The sequence below is a fragment of the Gadus chalcogrammus genome, chromosome 15 (genome assembly GCF_026213295.1).
Source record: "Gadus chalcogrammus isolate NIFS_2021 chromosome 15, NIFS_Gcha_1.0, whole genome shotgun sequence".
Classification (NCBI taxonomy): domain Eukaryota; kingdom Metazoa; phylum Chordata; class Actinopteri; order Gadiformes; family Gadidae; genus Gadus; species Gadus chalcogrammus.
The window spans coordinates 25,186,041-25,201,067 of record NC_079426.1 but is presented as its reverse complement, the minus strand read 5'-3'; the positions used below and the strand labels follow the sequence as shown (position 1 = coordinate 25,201,067).

Below are 15,027 nucleotides of genomic sequence, written 5' to 3'. Positions count from 1 at the left end.
GCATTGGCTTCGTCGCATTGTCCTGCGTACTACGGTGAGGGTTTCAGTGCGCCGTAACTTTAATCCCCCGCCCCCTCCCTTCTCCGTTCCATTTGGGAACATGTTTGGTTTCATTTCGCTTGTTTCGTATATTTTAATTAATTAATTAAGAGCGTCACCAGAGGGCGCTCCCAACACATTTGCCGAGCGCCGGCCCTGGTTTCGGGGCAGAAGAAACTGTCGCGGCCGGTGATGCAGCACTTTGTACCGCTGCTGTAAATGGTGGAACAGATTTGTCGTGCTTCCACTTTTAGTCACAACGGTTTTGCTACACTCTCTACAGATGACCTGCAGCTGCAGCTCATCTGTTTTTTTTAAACCCAAACTATTTCCACATTATGGAGCCGTTGTTTCTCCTCTTTGAAACAATTTCGTCTCCCGCCGCCGTCTCGTTTTCTTTACGGGTATCATCCATGCTTGTTGTGTTGTGAGGGGGCGGCGGGGGTGGGAATGAGGCGTCTTTGCACACGGCACGTTCGGAAAGACAGAGTGAGAGGGGGAGGGGTCGCGCTCACAGTCTCCAAGGCAAGCGCTGTAGACGCTTGAGCGGGAAACTGACCATTTTAACGCATATCGATATTAACGATATTATCAAATCTTGTATCCCCTTGGAAATTATATCGATATATCGTACATAGCCGATATATCCTGCAGCCCTAATTAGAGGCAAAAAGTCCTTTGTTTTCCTTGACAGCGGTCAGTGAATTATCAAACATAATTCACAGACGGAAGTTGTGAAGAGCCCATGCAAGTGAACGGAGCGTTCCACGGCATTGAGAAGACCCGTTTAATAATCAATAATTATTCAACTCTATTTATTTTTTTAGATTTTTTTTACAATTGGTGGGTACAAAATGAATCTTGACAAAATCTGGTGGGGACGCGTCCCCAGCGTAATCGACCTTGCCTTGCCTTTGCAGGGAGAGGCTGAAAGGGATCAGAGGTAGACAATAAGTTAGCTGTGAATTTGGTAATGAATTCAGTGAGGTAATCTATAAATGGTAAATGAATAAACCATAACTTGTCAACAATTGTACTTTAGTGTAACACGTCAGCAGAGTTGACAAATACTCACAGCTGAAGACATAATTAAACAAAAAATGTAGCTTTAACAGAAATATTGAATGTCAATCTTGATTAAAAAAAAGACAAAAGATTGTGCACAGACTAAATATTATAAGACAATTAACCTAATTAAAAAAGGGTCCAGCGATCTTGGGGTCAGCTTTGCTTGAATGGTGAGGAGCTTCACATGCTGTTTCATCTGCAGATCTTCTTCCCTTGGCAAGCCATGACTTTACATAACGATGTGGATTGAACTGGTGTAAAGGTGGCCCATTGCATTTCAGAAACACCAGGTTGGACAGTCTGATCATAGCAAGTGAGTTTCCATCTGCAGTAAGAAGGTCATTCATGCAACTGAAAGCTCGCTCACATTCACTGGTAGACACAGCAATGATATGGACAGCTTTAAGTAGTGGCTGGGGTCTGGGATGCTCTATTGTCCTTGTAATCCCGAAATCCCTGGATACTTCCTCTTCTCTCTACTTTTAGGTAGTCACACAAACGAAGCACCTCTGCATCACCATGCTGTATGTCCAGTTTTCCCTCAGGCCAAGTTTCTGGTTGAAGAACTTTCATGTCTGTCACCAGTTGGTTGCTACCTCTATGTTCTGTTGTGCTGACATGAGAGGAAGTTGTTGGAGTTATTCAGCATTTCATATTTTCGGCCATGCTTCGGAAGAACTGTCCTGCATTGATCTTCACGAGTTTGTGGTTCTCATGCAGGGCTTGTCTTCTTGAAAGACATCTCTGTCTGAGCTTGAATCACAGTGTTTGTGTAGGGACCAGGTGTTGAAATGATGGACTCAAAGACTCGAATCTGTCTGGTCAACAGCTTGTCTGCTTCAGGCAGTGTCATGTCTCTCTTCTGGAGCATCTGTTAGGGCATCATACATTACTCCAAGATTAAAAACAAAGGGCATAGAGGTGAGAACATCATTAAGTCCCTTGTATTTTGCTCTCTCTGTTGAATCCCTTTTCACATCATTTGCGGCAGTAGAAAAGTGCACCTGAAGCACTCTGTAGCTCTCCCTAACAGCTTTGACGGTTCTCTCACTTGAAGCCACCCAGCGGACTGACAAAACACGTCCTATGACAAGAAGACGCTGACCGACACTCTGTGCACACTGGACCAACTCTCTTTGGTTTTTGGGTGAAGCATTGTATAAAGTGTACAGCTTATCAATGAAAATCTTGAAATTATTTAGTCCACTGACCTCCTTCATAACATCCCCAACTGCCAATTCCAAACGATGATTTGAGCAGTGCCACACAAATAGGTGTGGGAATTTAGCACAAAGCTGTGTAGCAACCCCTGCGCGTCTGCCAAGCAATACAGATGCTCCATCACATGCAAAGGCCATAAAACACTCCCCCAAAAAGTTGTCATCGAAGCCATATTTATGAAGGCATGTCATTAATGTGTCTGTGATTATGTTTGCTGTGGTCCCATCCAACTCAAGAAGATCGAAGATGATTGTGTCCGGCTCTGCATCAGCAAAAGCTGCCCTTAAACAGACCACCAACACAGTCTTGCCACTGATTGTGGTGGATTCGTCAATCAACACACACAATTTTCGTCTGTTTTTGATTATGTCGTCGGCTATTTTCTTCTTCATGTCTGCCGCAAAATGGTCAATTATATCACCACACGTCTTGTCTGTGTGCAAAACTCGCCCCATGTTTACTCCATTTAACTCTTGCAAGGTCACATCAGTTGGAATATCTGTGAATGGATGCCCATGCTTACCGATTTTGTAACACTCTGCAACTAGTATCGTGTTTAGCCTTATGCATGTCTTGGATTTTCTGGTGAATGTCATTACGTTCTGTGTTCTTTTCTATCTCCACTGCTTTTAAATGGGATCTGGAATCTCTGTGTTCCTTGATTTTCTTACGCAGTGAATGCTGTTGCTTAGCCTTGTCAGTACCAAAGGCAGAGATTGAACAGCCGCTCCACTCAGGTGACAGCCTCAGTCCCTGCTCTGTGTGAGCAGCAAGCGATTTTACTTTGCTGCACACTTTTCAGCCTAGCTTCTTTTCTTTGACAATGAGCCAGTCATTTTGTGATAAAAAATACATCCTTTGGTCACTTTACCAACAGTGAGGCCATTACTTCTGCAGGACTCACCGGGTTATTATTAACGTCATCGTCAACTTTATCGGGAGCCGCTGGTCGGTCTGGTCGTTTGGCATGTCAGGCTGTGGACAGCTAGGAGCGGTGCTAACGCTCTGTCTCGTAAGCGTTGCTAAAGGTAATGTTGACGAGTCATTCGAGTTTAGAAGATTGGACATGCCGTCTTCTGAATCCGTTCGTTTCCTTTTACTCTTGTGGAGCCAGTTCAACATTTTGGAAAGGTTATTCTCACAGTCATTACATTGACTAGCCGCCGACAGACGCAATGAAACAATGGAACCCGGTGATCGCCACAGTCAGTGTTGGGGTAGTTATTGTGCGTTTTATACTTCTTCTCGGATCTCGGATCTCGGTGGTGACCGAGCAAAATTCCGAGACAGAATTCAAGATTGCTGCGCCCATTGTGACTTGAAGTATGAACTGTTTTCATTGTGCTTGGACCACTGCTACCGCAACAACAGCTTTCCGGGTGGCGTCCATGTTTTCCTCCAACGGCCGAGCAAAATAATAAAACGCTTGAAGTGTGGGCGTGGCGTCAGATCCGAGATCCGAGTCGGTTCACAGAGAATACTCAAACGCAGCATTAGCCTGTATTTCTTTATCAATTCGCAGTCCTCCATTGTCTCTAAAACATTTTGTTTCACTGCAGCCATTTTCAGAATCTTTGTGAATAGGTCTTACTGAGTTAGGAGTCCTCTCGAGGACTTTTAAGCTCTCCTAGACTTAGGTGCTACTTTTAGGCCTAAAATACTTTGTGAATTGCTCTGAGTAAAATAAATTAGGAGTCCTAATTTTGAGACTGACACGCCCATAATTTTTAGGAGTTTCTTCTAAATTTGCCACTTATGAGCTACTTCTAGCCATAAGATTCTTTGTGAATACGGCCTTAGATCTTTTAAACTGCGATAATCTCTCTCTCTCATCTCATCTTCATCCGCTTATCCGGGGTCGGGTCGCGGGGGGAGCAGCTCAAGCGGGGGGCCCCAGACTTCCCTTTCCCGGGCCACATTGACCAGCTCTGACGGGGGGATCCCGAGGCGTTCCCATGCCAGTGTTGAGATATAATCTCTCCACCTAGTCCTGGGTCTTCCCCGAGGTCTCCTCCCCACTGGACGTGCCTGAAACCTCCCAAGGGAGGCGCCCAGTGGGCATCCTTACCAGATGCCCGAACACCTCAACTGATTCCTTTCTAAGTAAAGGAGCAGCGTCTCTAATCCGAGTTCCTCACGGATGGCTGAGCTTCTCACCCTATCCCTAAGGGAGACGCCAGCCACCCTTCTGAGAAAACTCTTCTCGGCCACTGGCACCCGCAATCTCGTCCTTTCGGTCATCAGCCAACCCTCATGACCATAGGTGAGGATAGGAACGAAGATCGACCGGTAGATCGACCACATCATCTGCAAAAAGCAGTGCCGAGATCCTCAGACCATCGAACTGCAACCCCTCCCCACCACGACTACGCCTCGATATCCTGTCCATATATATCACAAACAGGATTGGTGACAAGGCGCCGCCCTGGCGGAGACCAGCACCCACTGAGAACGAAACTGACTGGCTGCCGAGGACGCGAACACAGCTCTCGCTTTGGGAGTACAGAGATTGGATGGCCCTGAGGAGAGACCCCCTTACCCCATACTCCCGCAGCACCTCCCACAGTTTCTCCCGGGGGACCCGGTCATACGCCTTCTCCAGATCCACAAAGCACATGTAGACCGGATGGGCATACTCCCAGGCCCCCTCCAAGATCCTTGCGAGAGTGAAGAGCTGGTCCGTGGTTCCACGTCCGGGGCGAAAACCGCATTGTTCCTCTTCAATCTGAGGTTCGACGATCGGCCGAACCCTCCTTTCCAGCACGAGTAGACTTTACTAGGGAGGCTGAGAAGTGTGATACCGCGGTAATTGTCACACACTCTCTGGTCCCCCTTTTTGAATAGGGGAACCACCACCCCGGTTTGCCACTCCTTTGGCACTGTACCTGACTCCCACGCAATGTTGAATAGGCGTGTCAACCAAGACAGCCGCTCAACACCCAGAGCCTTTAGCATTTCTGGCTGGATCTCATCAATCCCTGGGGCTTTGCCACTGCAGAGATGTTTGACTACCTCAGTGACCTCCACCAGGGAAATTGATGACGAAACACCATCAACCTCGAGCTCTGCCTCCAACATAGAGGGCGTGTTATTCGGATTCAGGAGTTCCTCAAAGTGTTCCTTCCAACGTCCGACGACCACCTCAGTTGAGGTCAACAGAGTCCCAACCTTACTGTACACAGCTTGGATGGTTCCCTGTTTCCCCCTCCTGAGGTGGCGGATAGTCTTCCAGAAACACTTTGGTGCCGACCGAAAGTCCTTCTCCATGGCCTCTCCGAACTTCTCCCATACCCGCTGCTTAGCCTCCGACACGGCAGCAGCTGCAGCCCTTCGAGCCTGTCGGTACCCTGCAACCGAGTAAGGAGTCCTCCAGGATATCATATCCCGGAAGGCCTCCTTCTTCAATCGGACGGCTTCCCTGACCACCGGTGTCCACCACGGTGTCCGAGGGTTACCGCCCCTTGAGGAGCCTAAGACCCTGAGGCCACAGCCAGCCGCTGCATCTTCAGCAATGGAGGCTTTGAACACCGCCCACTCCGGCTCAATGCCCCCAACCTCCAGAGGAATACCAGAAGAAGTCAGCCGGAGGTGTGAGTTGAAGATACCTAGGACGGGGGCCTCCTCCAGACGTTCCCAATTCACCCGCACTACTCGTTTGGGCTTACCAGGTCCATCCGGAAATTTCCCCCATTCACTGATCCAACTCACCACCAGATGGTGGTCGGGGACAGCTCCGCCCCTCTCTTAACCCGAGTGTCCAGAACATGCGGCCTCAGATCAGATGACACGATCACGAAATCGATCATCGATCTTCGGCCTACGATACTCCGGTACCAGGTACACTTATGAGCACCGTTATGTTCGAACATGGTGTTCGGTATGGATAATCCATGACTAGCACAGAAGTCCAATAACAAACGACCGCTCGGGTTATTGCGATGATCCAGAACATAAAAAGAGTACAGGGCAGAAGCAGTATAAGACAATATATGAAAATAAACCATGAATCTACAAACTAATAAACAGATAATCCTTAAAGTAAGAGAGGTCAAAATGTTGGTAGACATTTGAGTTAGAAATGACGGACAGTTTACATTATGATATCAATGCATTAGTGACCATCTGATGTAAATATGTAAACACAGAGCCATCCTTTCACTGTTCTCCTCCATCCATTGATCATTCTGGTTCCTCCTCTTCATGCCTGAACCCTCTGTGCGGCCCCTTCCTCCCTCTTTCTCTCCTTACCAGTGCTGACGGGGACTTTGCCATCATCCATGAGACCAAGGTTCTTCTGGAGCACACCGGGCAGATCACCTGGAACCCGCCCGCCATCTTCAAGAGCTACTGTGAGATCATCGTGCTGCATTTCCCCTTCGACCTGCAGAACTGCAGCATGAAGCTGGGCACCTGGTCCTACGACGGCACGCTTGTGGTCATCAACCCGGTGAGTAACCCGATGGGGGCACTTGTACACACAGGCACAAACACACACACACGCAGACATACTCGAATCCATGCGCAGTGAAGCAATCTACGAACAAACACACACACGCACACACACAATCACCCTCAAACCGCACACACACACAAACACACACAAACAAAAAAACACACAAACACACACATGTTCACACTCTCACAAACACAGACACAGACACACAAACCTACACACACGTTCGCACACACACACACACACACACACACACTGTGGCATCCCGCCACGGAAACCTCGGCCTGGACGGGCCCGGGGTACTGTTAAGGACTGGGTATACCAACCCCACCCACCAGCCGGCGACGAAGAGCAGCCCTTTCGGCTCCCCAATCAGGGTGATTGGGGGACACCTGGCCGAAAGCGGAGGAGCCATTTTAAAAGGAGGCACAGCACAGCACAGCACGGGTCGGGTGCAGGAAGGAAGGGCTCGTGGCAGCGAGAGAGCCTAGAGGCCCACGGAGGCCCTAGAGACCGCGACTCCTTCCTTGTTTGATTGATTTAAGTTGATTGTTGAATAAATGCCTGAAATGGCGTTAACCCTCGATAAACGTGTCGTTTATACCTGGAACCCGGCTCATTCAAGGAGCGGGTTACCACACTTGGTGGAGAATGCAGGCACCTTGAAGGTCCCACTACGGCTCCCCGGTACCGCCGCCGCAAGAGACGCCGCCGCCGCCGCAAGGGACGCCGCCGCCGCAGCCGCAAGGGACGTCGCCGCCGCCGCCAGAGACGTCGCCGCTGCCGCAAGAGACGTCGCCGCTGCCGCAAGAGACGCCGCCGCCGCCGAAAGGGACGCCGCCGCCGCCGAAAGGGCCGCCGCCGCCGCCGAAAGGGACGCCGCCGCCGCCGCAAGGGACGCCGCCGGCGCAAGGGACGCCGCCGCAGCGCGAGACGAGGCCGCAGCGCGAGACCGGGACGTGACAGTGCCGTCGGCCTACGCGGACGTGGGGACGGGCCGGCCCTGCATGCTGGTGACATGTTGGGCAAAGGGAGCGTCTGGGTGCCCAACCGTACCTGCGAGAGTGATGACCAAACAGACGCAGGCCATAGTGGACACTGGCAGCATGGTCACCCTCCTCCGGCCCGACCTGGCGGTGGGAAGGGAAGGGTCACCCATGGAGGTGACATGCGTACACGGGGACACACGAACTTATGAGACCTGCCACATGGTCGTCCGGACACCACAGGGGGTGTTTACGGCTAGGGCAGGGGTCGTGCCACACCTGCCGGTGCCGTTCCTAATTGGGAGGGATTGCCCGATATTCCGTCGGCTTTGGGACCCGGCACTAGAGTCCCGGGGCAGGAGAGATGCGGTCGCCGCCGCGGCAGGAGAGGCAGCCGCCGCCGGCGCAGCGGGAGACGAGGCGGCGGGAGACGAGGCGGCGGGAGACGAGGCGGCGGGAGACGAGGCGGCGGGAGACGAGGCGGCGGGAGACGAAGCGGCCGGAGACGAAGCGGCCGGAGACGACGCGGCCGGAGACGACGCTGCCGGAGACGACGCTGCCGGAGACGACGCGGCCGGAGACGACGCAGCCGACGCGAGGGACGCAGCCGGCGCCGCAGGAGACACCCGGCCCCGGCGAGACACCATCCTGGGCGGGTCCCTCGGCTACCTGGGGCTTGGACAAAGGGTGGAGGAGTGTGGCATCCCGCCACGGAAACCTCGGCCTGGACGGGCCCGGGGTACTGTTAAGGACTGGGTATACAACCCCCACCCACCAGCCGGCGACGAAGAGCAGCCCTTTCGGCTCCCCAATCAGGGTGATTGGGGGACACCTGGCCGAAAGCGGAGGAGCCATTTTAAAAGGAGGCACAGCACAGCACAGCACGGGTCGGGTGCAGGAAGGAAGGGCTCGTGGCAGCGAGAGAGCCTAGAGGCCCACGGAGGCCCTAGAGACCGCGACTCCTTCCTTGTTTGATTGATTTAAGTTGATTGTTGAATAAATGCCTGAAATGGCGTTAACCCTCGATAAACGTGTCGTTTATACCTGGAACCCGGCTCATTCAAGGAGCGGGTTACCACAACACACACACACACACACACACTCACACTCACACACACACACACACTAAGGGATGGAGATGGCCTAGTCTCTCCAGCCCCCTATAGGATGTGCAACTGTCTCAAATATACCTTACTCGTCCCAAACTATGAATGTGCATCAGGTCTATTTACTTTGTAGTGTTTTCCTTGCCCTTTACTGTGGTTTGTTGGTCCCAGCTTGTGTAACGGTAGCTGTGAGCCAGTGCAGAGAACACTGCACTCTAAGTACATGCTGAGGAGTAATTCCACTGGGACTCTTTATAATGCAAAGGTACAACATTAATTAACATTAGTTCATGCACTTAGAAGTATTAGCTAACAGTTAACTGACTAATGGTGTTCATGTTAACTAATTAAATTACCCTTTAAGGTACCTAAAGCGCTTTTACATAGTATTTACATAGACTTCATCCACTACCAGTATGTGTAACCCAGTATGACCACCACACACTGGTCACAGTGGAGGGGTGAGGAATGAGGCTATCCAATCAGAGGTTAAGGGATGATTAGTTGGTACAAGAGCCAGGACACCAGGGTTAGCCCTCCTCCTCTTGTGATGAGTATCAAGGGATGTTTAGTGAGCAGCAGGGGTCAGGACCTCCGTTTAAGCTCTTATTGAAAAAGGTGCGCTTCCCAAAGATACAGCTGCCCTCTGTCCTAGGGATGAGCATTCCCGGGTCCTTCTCTGTATGGTGACATGAGGCCAGAGGTAGGAGCCCTCCCTATTCCTTCTTTGTGGTGATATGAGGCCAGAGGTAGGAACACCCCCTAGTCCTTCTCTTTCCAGAATGATGAGCAATCCCTAGTCCTTCTCTGTATGGTGATATGAGAGGAAGGAGCACTCCCTAGTCCTTCTCTGTCCAGAGGGAGGAGCACTCCCTAGTCCTTCAATGTATGGTGATATGAGAGGGAGGAGCACTCCCTAGTCCTATTCTGTCCAGAGGGAGGAGCACTCCCTAGTCCTTCTCTTTCCAGAGTGGTAGGCTTTATTTATTAGGCTGTAAAATGCACCGTGGAAAGCTGAATTTGACATAAATTTAAATCATTCCTGTGATGAGGTTTAGTTGTTACCCTTTGACCGTTGATTGCACTAAAGAGATCTTATGTATGGAGTAGTTTGCCCGCTATGGGCTACTGTTGCGTATTCTTGAAGAAAGTAGTCCAATCCCGGGTTGCTTTTAACTCACTTTATTCGTTATAAAGTCGGCATGTTTCGGTATGGTAACTGAAGCTTAAGGGAGGGAATTGTATCTAACGCGTGTGAGAGGAAAATACCGTGATCTACTTCAAGCCCCCCGAGCTTAGGCCCGGGTGGCTTTCTGCGCCGTCTACCTATTGATCTCTGCCTCTGGAGTTCGAAATCACCCGCTAGAGAGGACGTCAAGTAGGCGTGGCCTAGTGGGCGTGGCCGGGCTGACAATGGCTTCGGCTTCTTCACCTAACTAAAGATGATGCCTTCTGTGGTGGAGAAGCCTTCAATAAGGTCTTGCTCCCCTTGTGGCTATGTGAGGGTAATGCAGCTTCTTAAAATACTTAACAATCCCTCCTTGGTCATCTCAGATGACCATACAATAATATTTTAAATCATAAACACCATTTACCACACTGATAACATAGTCAAAGTAGGATAAATCATCAACACCATCAACCGTGTGGGAACAACTCTATCGAATAGAGAAAAACCACTACGCGTCCCCATAATATTGAAACGGTATTCACATTGTGGGTCTCATAGGAAATACAGGTCATTATTTAACAATACAACAATGAACTTATATCTTGTTATCATACAATCATATGGTCAAACAACACACAAACAAAAGTATCCATAGAAATCCTTAGCTAATACCCTTCGGTTATGTGCTACAAGGTCATACAATTTTCAACATGTGCAAAAGTAAAGTAAAAATTGGTAGTCATAATACAATTTAAAAAATTCCAAAATGATTGATAGGCTAGCAGGGATTTGGGTGGTTCAGGTGATCTTTGTGTATTGGTGCGCTGTTGCATGTGGGTGGTTTTGGGCGTTGTTATTATCGTAGCCATTGTTTCTTCTGTCGCCGTCGGGCCTGTAATTCATGAACCCAAGACTCGTCCCTCCTTGTCAAGGGCTCAGCTCACAAAGAGGTTACTTTTACATCATGGGAGCCTCCAAACAGGTTCTCCATCGTCGTCGTGTCAGCAACAGGTGGCCTGTAAACAACCGTCTCAAAGAAGATCAACAATACCATTATCAATGCAGCGATACAGAAATAACGGGTTGCACTCGCAACCAAACAATACTATATAATAACAAACACAACTCGTCTTGGTGGTTCAAAATTTGTTATTCAAGTAAATCCGGGATATTGATTATCTTATATACTGGCGCTTCTACTAGAATAGTATAGGTGTTGACTATTCTACATATTACAGCTGGATAGGGTCGGGCCCCTCAGGTGAGGTCTTGTCCACTTTCATCGGATCATATCTGATCCCCATGTAAGCCTGAATGGCGCTTGGCGCTTCTGTAGCGCCCACTGCTGTGGTGATCAGCAGATGCAGTAGCCCTCGTGCGCAGGGAATACAACGGCAGCCGGTGACAATTAACACGGTCTCTGCATTTATTCCCGCGACGGGCACTTACTGGATCATGCCTTTCCACCTCCCAAACATATTCTCCAGCCATCCTGTGAAAGGGTCATTAATGCCGGAGTTCTCTGCCAATTCTAACCTGAGGGATTGTAATCATGCCAGCGCCCTGGCCACCAACCCAACCGGAGCTGTGTTATTGGGGATAAAAGTACAACATGAAATGTTGTGCCTATCATCGCATACACCCCTCCTTGCTCTGTCAATAACATATCCATACCTTATATATTCCTTTAACCTTATTCGTGGAAAACTGTATGAACTGTTGCTGATTATGATATGTTGTTTATACAAACAATATTTTTCTAATGGTGGACAACCAAAACAGAACCGATTCAAGTCCTGCTGTTATTTGATCTCCTCATGTGACTGTTAGTCCTTGCTCGGCGGTGGTAGTTTGTAGGCTCTGTGGGTGTGTCTGCATCTGGTTCTGGAACTTTTGTTTCTATTGCAGAAATACAAAGTCATGTACAGCAGTTAGTTGTTCAAAAACATATTTCCATTAATTCTAATTTTAATTGTTTTACAGTATCTACTTTGATTTAATTTCACACTACATCCCTCCTTGCGCATTGCTTCAGCCATGCGCATTGAATGACAACCAAACCTAACAACGCCGTAGTGCAACCAAGTTGCTATAACCAAAAATATGTAAAAGGGAAATAACAATGTTAAAATTTGCATGTTCAATATCACTTCTGTGTTAACCGTATCTCATAATAACAGTTACCTTCATCATACTACCCGATTGTCCTACACTAACTATGTATATTGGATGACCTAATCTTCATTTATTCTACCTATTGCTCGCATTTGATGTTGTCCACACTTTGATTCACTCCTATGTACATAGCATACCACATCAAACGTGCATACGCCTTATTCTCTGCACAACATCCTATTGCGCCACCTTTTGCATACCACATCAAACGTGCATATGTCTTAGCAAAGTGAAGTAAAGTAAAACCCAGTTTTATCTTTACTTATTTTATAGCTATACATGTCCCGGACACGTTCATTACTTTTTCCAAAACAGTTTTTTTTAGCTACGCAGGTCCCAGACCTAACTATACCATAACATGAACAGTATTTATTATTATAATTATCTAGTTTTTTGTTGGTCAACATCAAATCGATACATTAATTCAACCTTCTGACTTACTGACTAACTTGATTTCTCACCGTGTGAGCCCGTGATTGACAACTCTCCCGGGGCCTCCCCATGAGCCCCACCGCCACCACTCCCCGTGTGAGCCCGCGATTGTTAACTCTCCCGGAGCCTCCCATTGAGCTCCACCGTTACCACCTCAGAACACTGCAGGAACGATTAGTCGATCAACGCGTGGCTCGGAGGCTCCGAAGGAGTGCCACAATCCTACGTCTTGACACCTGGTGCAGTCGACGTGTGGCTCGGGGGCTCCCAGGAAGTGCCACAATCCTACGTCTGACACCTGGTGAATCTTGAGCTAGGTCAATCAATACCGTCTAAACTAGGTAGAATAAAGAGTCATCTAAACTTACAACAATTATGCACATCTTGGTATTAAATATATGGTGATATTCTATAAACAAAACAAAAACTGAACCTAAAAGAAAAATTCAGAAGTTATCGGTTGAAACAAATGTTATTGTAATTGAACTACAGCAGTTGAGCTAACTCCCGCCTTGTGCACCGGTTAAAACCATGAATGCCGGGCATCCATCACTGCTTGGGTTGCAAAGGCCTGAAGAGGAAGAACAAATTGACTACAAATGTGAACATTTACAGATCGTTTAAACTATTAATGTTGGTGAATCAAAAAACATTATATATATATTCGTATGTCACAAAGTACATCTCAATACTGTTAAATTACTAAGCTTGTGTCCTCTAGCCATGCCAGTGCTTCACTGTTCAGGGTAGACAGTGCCTGGACACCAGGGCACTGGTAGTTGGTGCAGCCGTTTATGATGTGATCAGCCATTTGCTCTGGGGCTCCACAGGGGCAGTCAGGGGCAACACAAAGGTTCATCCTGTGCATGTTGGCTCTGAAGCGTCCATGTCCTGTCCGGCATCTGTTAAGTCGTACCCAGGATTTTCAGTTGAGGTTGTGTCCTGCAGGCCTTGTGGACGGTGTTTCGATGTAGCCATGTAGCTTGGTGTTGGCTTGGCCCCACTGTTTGGTCCATTGTGTGATGGTCCAGGACCCAGGTGGCTGGCCATTTGCCTCATGCAGCAGGCCCCGGAGTCTTGCAGAGATTGGTTCCCTCGACGGTAGGCGTGGTGGTGGGTCGTTTGAGTTGATGTCGTGGTGGAGTAGGTGGCTGGCTCTGCGTTGAGCTCTCTGTGCAAGGTTAAGGCAGGCTGCTTCACGACGGATTGCTGGTGGTGGGATTCCCCTGAGGATTGGTAAGTATGAGATTGGTGTAGATTTTATGCATCCTGAAACTATCCGCATGCTGTGGTTGAGGGCTGTGTCAAGCTTGGAGGTGTGAGTGGATTTGCACCAAATAGGTGCACAGTATTCTGCTGTTGAGTAGGCCAGTGCTAGAGTAGCAGTCCGGAGTACAGGGAAACTTGCTCCCCACGAGGTTCCGCAGAGACGGTGAATGAGGCAGTTTCTTGCTTCCACCTTGGCTCTGACTTGCTGGAGGTGTTGTTTATAGGTTAGGGTTCTATCCAGAGTAACACCCAAGTATTTTGGGGACTTTTCAAATGGGATGATGTTTCCTGCACATTTGACTTCTTGTTGGATGTTGGCTAGTCGGTTGGCAAGATGGAAGGTGCTGCTGACAGTTTTGGTTTCATTCATTTTCAGTCGCCAGTTGATAAAGTATTTGTTCAGATTAGTAAGATCATCAGTTAAGGTGTCATTTAGTGAGCTAAAGGAAGTTCCGGTAGTTAGGAGTGCGATGTCGTCTGCATAGGTGTATTTTTTGCTGCTTGTTTTTGGTAAATCCGAGGTATAGATGTTCAAGCAGATTGGAGCTAGAACAGATCCCTGGGGCACGCCATTCTTTAGCATTTTCTTTTTGGTTTTTTGATGGTCGATGTGCAGTGTGAAGCTTCTGTTTGTCGTCATCTGCATGATACGTTTTACCATGTGTTTGCTTGGTATTGTTTGTAGCAGCATCAAGGCAAGGCCACGATGCCATATGGTGTCGTATGCAGCACTCAGGTCTACAAATACTGCACCAGCCTTTTCTTTGCATTGAAATGCAGTTGTGATATCCTCAGTAAGTCGGGCAACTTGGTCAGTGGTAGAGTAGCCTTTTCTGAAACCGGCTTGTTCCTTAGGGAGGTTCTCATCAACGGTGTCAAAGATGCGGTTGAGGATCAGTCTTTCAAGGAGTTTGAAGCTGATGCAGAGTAGGCTAATTGGTCGGTAGCTTTTTGGATCTTCAGCTGGTTTGTTTGGTTTGAGTATGGCAACTATTTTGGCGGTGCGCCAGATCTTTGGGATCTTCACTGTCCTGAGACACGTGTTGAAAAAGTTCTTCAGCCATAGTAGGGTCAATTCTGGGAGGTGTTGGAAGAATTCTGGGTGCA

At 48.6% G+C, this 15,027-nt stretch overlaps 1 pseudogene; it reads left to right on the top strand.

Moving 5' to 3' along the window:
* LOC130404236 (acetylcholine receptor subunit alpha-like) overlaps nucleotides 1-15,027 on the top strand; it is a 95,303-nt pseudogene that overhangs the window by 28,617 nt on the left and 51,659 nt on the right.